Source organism: Ovis aries, chromosome 10 (assembly GCF_016772045.2).
Source record: "Ovis aries strain OAR_USU_Benz2616 breed Rambouillet chromosome 10, ARS-UI_Ramb_v3.0, whole genome shotgun sequence".
In the NCBI taxonomy this organism is placed as follows: domain Eukaryota; kingdom Metazoa; phylum Chordata; class Mammalia; order Artiodactyla; family Bovidae; genus Ovis; species Ovis aries.
Genome location: NC_056063.1, coordinates 48,432,447 through 48,439,907, shown reverse-complemented (window position 1 = coordinate 48,439,907; position 7,461 = coordinate 48,432,447). Strand labels below are relative to the sequence as shown.

The 7,461-nt window shown below is 39.8% G+C and overlaps 1 non-coding gene across 1 annotated transcript; it reads right to left on the bottom strand.

Annotated features, from left to right (window-relative positions):
- Positions 1 to 2,625: 2,625 nt before the first annotated feature.
- TRNAG-UCC (transfer RNA glycine (anticodon UCC)) lies at positions 2,626 to 2,698 on the bottom strand. Its single transcript has one exon. It is a non-coding gene; the product is annotated as a tRNA-Gly (tRNA).
- Between the last annotated feature and the right edge of the window lie 4,763 nt (positions 2,699 to 7,461).

The following is a 7,461-nucleotide window of genomic DNA, read 5'->3' as shown; positions in this document are numbered from 1 at the left end:
ACAAACCAGGGTGATGTCACCACTTCCTGCCTCAGGAAGTCTCTTGGAGGGGGGAGGAGAGGCCTGTGGCAGGTAGACAAGATCAAAGGCCTGGGAACATCCCCACTTTCCTTTCTTCTTGTCTTCCCTTTAGGTATAATCTCAAGGAATGTACTTGTCCTTCTGTTTCAACAGTGGCTTGTGTTCTTTGGCTTGGATAGTTTGTTTAAGTCGGTGGACAAAACACTCCCTAAAGGCGCATCCAAGCTCTGGGGTCTGTTTCTATATACAGCAGCTCTGGGCCACCGCGATTCCACCTCAAGGCACAGTCAGTATCTCTAAGCAGATGAATCTACTTGCTTCCTCTTATCAGGACTCACCTACTATTCTTCATAGGCCAGGCACGCAGAACCCCAGAACCAACCCTTGCCCCAAAGGAAGACTGAGAAGCCCTCTAGATGAACTGGAATTAACTTCAAGTCCAGTTTCCCTAATCCCTTGACTCTGATGAGCTGCCCTAAACTTAAGTCTCCTGACTCTTGAGACAGGTATGCTATTTCATAAAGAGTGAAGGAGTTGAAGTCAGAACACCCAGCTCAGTCTCTTAGCAGCTATGTTTCCATGAAGAAAAGCAAATCTCTTACTCTTCCTGAACATTATTTCCCTCATTTATTAGATCAGTGTAATAATAAGTTCATTATAGGATTATAGTAATGTGCTCAGTTGCTCAGTCGTATCCGACCCTCTGTGATCCCATGGGCTGTATCCACTATGCATGGAATTTTCTAGGCAAGAATACTGGAGTGAGTTGCCACCTCCTTCTCCAATAGTAGGACTTCCCTGGTGGCTCAGATGGTTAAGCGTCTGTCTACAATGTGGGAGACCCGGGTTCGATCCCTGGGTTGGGAAGATCCCCTGGAGAAGGAAATGGCAATCCACTCCAGTACTATTGCCTGGAAAATCCCTTGGACAGAGGAGCCTGGTAGGCTACAGTCCATGGAGTTGCAAAGAGTTGGACATGACTAAGCAACTTCACTTTCACTTTCTCCAATAGTAAGGGAGGTAATGTGTATAAAAAAAGACCCAAGACAGTATCATGGCACATATTATGTGTCGGTTATGTCTGACACACTCCCTGGTTATCAACACACTATTTGGTTGTGACCACCCAATTTATAAGATTAAGCCTGATACCTGACCCCAGGTTTATTTGAACTACCCCTTTTCAAAAATCAACCCTTCTCTGTTTCAACAATTCTGTTTTCCTGCTCACTGTTTAGTGTGTCTCTTTGATTCTCTCTTGCCTATAATCATGGCATGATGGATATACCATATAAAGTACTTATAGAGATGGATTTCTAGGAAACAAACTGGTGCTTTTTAAAAAACGGAAGGCAGTGTCACTTTCTTCTTAGTTAGTACTCTGTCCAGGGAGACCTGAGACCAAGATGCTGGCTACCCATGTGGCCCACCTCTTCTTGGCCCAGCTCTTGCTGGTTGCTGACCACATAAGTTTACCCAGGATGTAAACCTGTGATCTAGGGCTAGTTGTTATTAGGCTGGGATCAGAGTGTTAATAATGGCACAATGGGTAGATCCTTCCTTACTCTATATCTGTGTACTAAAGGAGCCATCCAAAAAAGTTTTTTTCAAAAATATGAATCAAACAACTCCAAAAATGAACTTACACCTTTAACCCTTAAGGGGGGGGGAGGTATGTATATAGCATGTTAGTTCACTAATATTTGATGTAATAGTTGAACAGTAGGATTTAGGTCCACTATTTCTTTATTTGTCTTTTGTTTGTCCCTGCTGGGTTTTTTGTTGGGTTTGTTTTGTTTTGTTCTGTTTTCTGTCCTGTTTCTACTTTCCTGCCTTCTTTTTAGTTATTGCAAAAAAAAAAAAAAAAGTTTTTTTAGAACTCTATTTTCATTTATCTCTTGGCTTTTTTCCTCCCCTTGGCTTTGAAATCACTGCAGATGGTGACTACAGCCTTGAAATTAAAAGACACTTGCTCCTTGGAAGGAAAGCTATGACAAACCTAGACAACATATTCAAAAGCAGAGACATCACTCTGCCAACAAAGGTCTGTATAATCAAAGCTATGGTTTTTCCAGTAGTCATGTACAGATATGAAAGTTGAACCATAAAGAAGGCTGAGCACTGAAGAATTGCTGCTTTTGAATTGTGATGGCTAAGAACTCTTGAGAATCCCCTGGACTTCAAGGAGATCAAACCAGTCAATCCTAAAGGAAATCAATCCTGAATATTCTTTGTAAGGACTGGTGCTGAAGCTGGGGCTCCAATACTTTGGCCACCTGATATGAAGAGCCAACTCATTGGAAAAGACTCTGATGTTGGGAAAGATTAAAGGCAGGAGGAATAGGGGCTGGCAGAAGATGAGATGGTTGGACAGCATCACTGACATGATGCTGTGGACATGAGTTTGAGCAAAGTCCAGGAGATAGTGAAGGACAAGGGAGCCTGGTATGTTGCAATCCATGGGGTAGCAGAGTTGGACATGACTTAGAAACTGAACAAAAAACTGGCTTTTTTAAAGAATATTTATTTATGTATTTCTTTAATTGGCTGAACCAGGTCTTAGCTGTGGCAGGCAAACTCTTAGTTGAGGCATATGCTATCTATTTCCCTGACCAGGAATCGAACTTGGGCCCACTGCATTGGAAGTACAGAGTCTTAACAACTGGACCACCAGGGAAGTTTTGGTTTTTCTTTCTTTCTTTCTTTCTTTTTGGTTCTTCTGGGTCCTCATTGCTGCGCACAGACCTTGTGGCTAGTTGGTGGGGTGGTGGGAAGGGTTACTCTTTCTTGCGGTGCGTGGGCTTCTTATTGCAGTGGGTTCCCTTGTTGCAGAACACACGCTGTAGGCTCATGGGCTTCAGTAGTCGCAGCTCGGATGCTCAGTAATTGTGGCTCATGGGCTCTAGAGCACTGGCTCCGTCACTGTGGCACATGTGGCTTAGTTCCTCTGCAACATGTGGGAATTTCCCAGACCAGGGATCAGACTCATGACCCCTGCATCAGCAGGCAGATTCTCAACCACTAGACCATCAGGGAAGCTCCTAAATTGGCTTTTCAGTTATATCTCTGTATTTTCTTACTGGGTACTCAACGATTATAGTATACATTCTTAACTTTTTGAAATCTAGAGTTAATATTGTACTAGTTCATATAAAATGCAGAAACCTTGCAACCATATTAAGTCCATTTGTAACCTCCCTGCTTTTCTATAGCTCAAATATACTACATCTATGTTCACATATATTACATCTAGCCCCACAAGACCATGTGATCATTTTTGCCTTAACTATTTATAACACGTAAAGAAATTAGCAGAAAAGCAATAACATTTGTTAAAACCTCTAAATATTTTTTGTCATTTTGGTGTTAGTTCTAGAAGGCCTTGTAGGTCTTCATAGAACTGATGAATTTCTCCATTGATTCTTCAGCTTCTTCAACCATTTTTCTCAGTGGTTGAGGCATAGACTTGGATTACTGTGATGTGGAATGATTTGCCTTCAAAACGAACCAAGACCATTCTGTCATTTTTGAGGATGCACCCAAGTACTGTATTTCAGGCTGTTTTCTTCTAAGGGATTCTTGCCAACAGTAGTCAATATAATGGTCATCTGAACTAAATTTACCCATTCCCAACCACCTTAGTTCACTGATTCCTAATATGTTGATACTCAATATTTCCATTCCCTACTTGACCACATCCAATTTACCAAACTTGATTCAAGGACCTAACATTCAAGGTTCCTATGCAATATTGTTATTTACAGCATTGAACTTTACTTTCACCACCAGACACATCCACAACCAACTGACATTTCCACTTTGGCCCAGTCCCTTTATTCTTTCTGGAGCTATTAGTAATTGCCCTCCACTCTTCCCCAGTAGCATATTGGATACCTTCTGGCCTTGGAACTCATCTTCCAGGGTCATCTATTTTTTCCTTTTCATACTGTTCATGAGGTTCTCAAGGAAAGAATACTGGAGTGGGTTGTCATTTTCTTCTCCTGTAGACCACATTTTGTCAGAATTCTTCACTATGACCCATCCATGTTGGGTGGCCCCATATGGCATGACTTAATAGCTTCATTGGGTTATGCAAGCCCCTTTGCCACAACAAACCTGTGATCCACAAACGGGATAGATACATTAAAGAAATTTTAAAAATATTTTTCCCTGTGATAATTCAAGATTTACTGTCTTAACAGCTTTCATAACAGCTTTCATATATATAATGTAGAGCAGTGTTATTTATCATGCTGACACCCTTAGTACTTATTTATCTTATAACTAGAATTTATAAGATAACTTTTGATCACCTTTATCCAATTTCTGCCCCACTCCTCCCACCCTGCCCCACTCAATACTCTAATTTTCTTGAAGGAAAATTGTCTTAGTAAGTTGCCTGGAAGATCTAAGCACTTTGTTTCTAATATATCATAATATGAGCTCTTCTCATTAGCCCCAAGTAACCGGCTTTATTTTTTGTTTTTTAGACAGTTTATCTGATGTTATTCCAAGATTATAAGCGGTTTAAAAAAAAACAAACAAAATAAAACATTAAACAAACCTGTTTCACTTTTGGCTAAAACATTAGCATTGCTGGTAATTTCATAACAATCACATTGTCAAGGGAAGAAACAACACATCTTTCAACAAATAAATATCTCACATTCTGGTAGGGAAGGCTTAAGACGAAAAGATCATCCTTGAAGTTCTATTGGCCATTTCTATTTTTTAATAATCTTCTTTTTTGGCAGATATTTTTACAATAACTGAAACAGCATTCAAGACACTCAGAATGTATCTTTGAAGACCCTACAGCTATAAATGTAGCTAATCAAAACTTCCATTTATATTTCTATAAAATTTATGAATTATTGTGGGGAGCTATTACAATGACAACCTTAATTTGGTTCTGCAATCATATAAAACCTCTAGTTTTCCACTATCTTCTCTATGCCTGATAAAAGGTGAAACAGGAAAAGCAGCTGCAAACTTCTGGCTAATTCACCTGGAGTAGCCTACGTGGGAGTGAAGTCAAAACCCAGAACCAATTAAAATTCAAGAGGAATTAGTAACATATTCACCAAAACTTATGTTTGCACAGCTTTTTTTCTTTTGACAGAAAATGACTGCTTTTGTTTGTACCATCTTTAAATCAATTTATTTTTTATTGAAATATAGTTGATTTACAATGTTGTGTTAGTTTCAGGTGTACAGCAAAGTGATTCACACACACACATATGTTCTTTTTCAGATTTTTTAATATTATCAGATCAGTTCAGTTCAGTCGCTCAGTCGTGTCCTACTCTTTGCGACCCCATGAATCGCAGCACGCCAGGCCTCCCTGTCCATCACCAACTCCCGGAGTTCACTCAGACTCACGTGCATCGAGTCAGTGATGCCATCCAGCCATCTCATCCTCTGTCGTCCCCTTCTCCTCCTGCCCCCAATCCCTCCCAGCATCAGAGTCTTTTCCAGTGAGTCAACTCTTCACATGAGGTGGCCAAAGTACTGGAGTTTCAGCTTTAGCATCATTCCTTCCAAAGAAATCCCAGGGTTGATCTCCTTTAGAATGGACTGGTCGGATCTCCTTGAAGTCCAAGGGACTCTCAAGAGTCTTCTCCAACACCACAGTTTAAAAGCATCAGTTCTTCGGTGCTCAGTCTTCTTCACAGTCCAACTCTCACATCCATACATGACTACTGGAAAAACCATAGCCCTGACTAGACGGACCTTAGTCGGCAAAGTAATGTCTCTGCTTTTGAATATGCTATCTAGGTTGGTCATAACTTTAGGTTATTACAAAATATTGAGTATAGTTCCCTGTGCTATACAGTAGGTCCTTGCTGTTTATGTATTTTATATGTAATAGTGTGTATATGCTATGTTTTTGTACCATTTCTAAGACAAATATAACTGGAGAAATAAAGAAATTATTATCCTCTGGTAAATAAATGCACATGGACCCTAGTCTTCATCTTCAAACAAGTATCCTAAGGTTGAGACTAGATGGCCCTGCCTCCTTCACTCCCTACTCAGTGTTAGAAAATAAAACAAAGACAGGCTATCCCTCTAAGAATTTAGAGTATTAATTATCATGGTCTTATTTTTATGAAAGTCATCTCTTTATTTTATACCTTTAGGGTTCAAACAGTGTTTTGTTTTGCATTTTGTAGTTGCTGTTGCTGTTTTTGGCCACAAGGCCTGCAGGATCTTGGCTCCCCAACCAGGGATCAAGCCAATATAGAGAATCCTATTAAGATTCATGGGGCTTCCAAGGTGGCTCAGTGGTAAAGAATCCACCTGCCAATGTAGCAGATGTGAGTTCTATCCCTGGGTGGGGAAGATCCCCTGGGGAAAGAAATGGCAACCCACTCCATATTCTTGCCTGGGAAATCCCATGAACAGAGGAGTCTGGCAGGCTACAGTCAGTCCATGGGGTTACAAAAGAGTCAGATTTGACTTAGTGATTAAGCATATGTATATATATTTGTGTGCGTGTGTAAAACTGAATCACTTTGCTATATACCTGAAACACTGTGAATCAACTGTAGTTTGGGAATTCCCTGGCAGTCTAGTAGTTAGAACTTGGTGCTTTCTTGGCTACGGCCCAAGCTGAATCCCTGGTTGGGGAACGAAGATCCTGCAAGTCGTGCTGCATGGCCAAAAACAAAACCCACTGTAGTTCAGTTCTTTACAAAAGAAGAAATTAGTGTACTCAGCAAAGCAAGTTCAATTAAGTTCCAGAGACTTCAAAGGTGGCCTTAAATCTTATTATGTAGTAAAAGGATTTTTCAAAACAGTTGCTACTAGAACAAGGAACAATAGCTTTTTAATAATTTCTGATGAGATTTCATGACCACTCTCTACATTTTTAACTCAGATTTAAATCACTTTAATTTTCTTGGTATAATGTACCTAAGATTTCTTCCATCTTTATGAGGTATTTTTACCTGTATGAGGTATTTTTACAGTTTCTTTATTTAGTCAACACATATTTATTGAGCACTGACTATGTCCTAATCCCAGTGTGGAAAATTCAGAAACAGAAAAAATTATTTTTCCCTGTGGCATAGTTTGTCAAGATAACAATATCTTCCTGTACAACTCTACAATTGTAGGCCCCAGTATTAGTACCTCAATGCGAATTGCTTTTAACTATTTTGCAATAAATAATCTCCAAATATTTGAATACATGCCTTCATCTAAACCTACAGTTCTTTAATTTTCTTAGGTCTTTCAGTGACCTTCATGTGAGAAACAGAGCCTCCCCTCATCAAACTACCAAAGGTTGCTTCAGTTTCAATAAAAAGACAGAATAAACCATTCAGAAGTATCCAGTAGTTTCCAAAGGGCCATGGGTACACATTTCATGTTTTCTTCTGTACTTACTGTCCTCCTTAAAGCCCCTTCCTCCTTCTGCCCCTGTTAATTTTTATC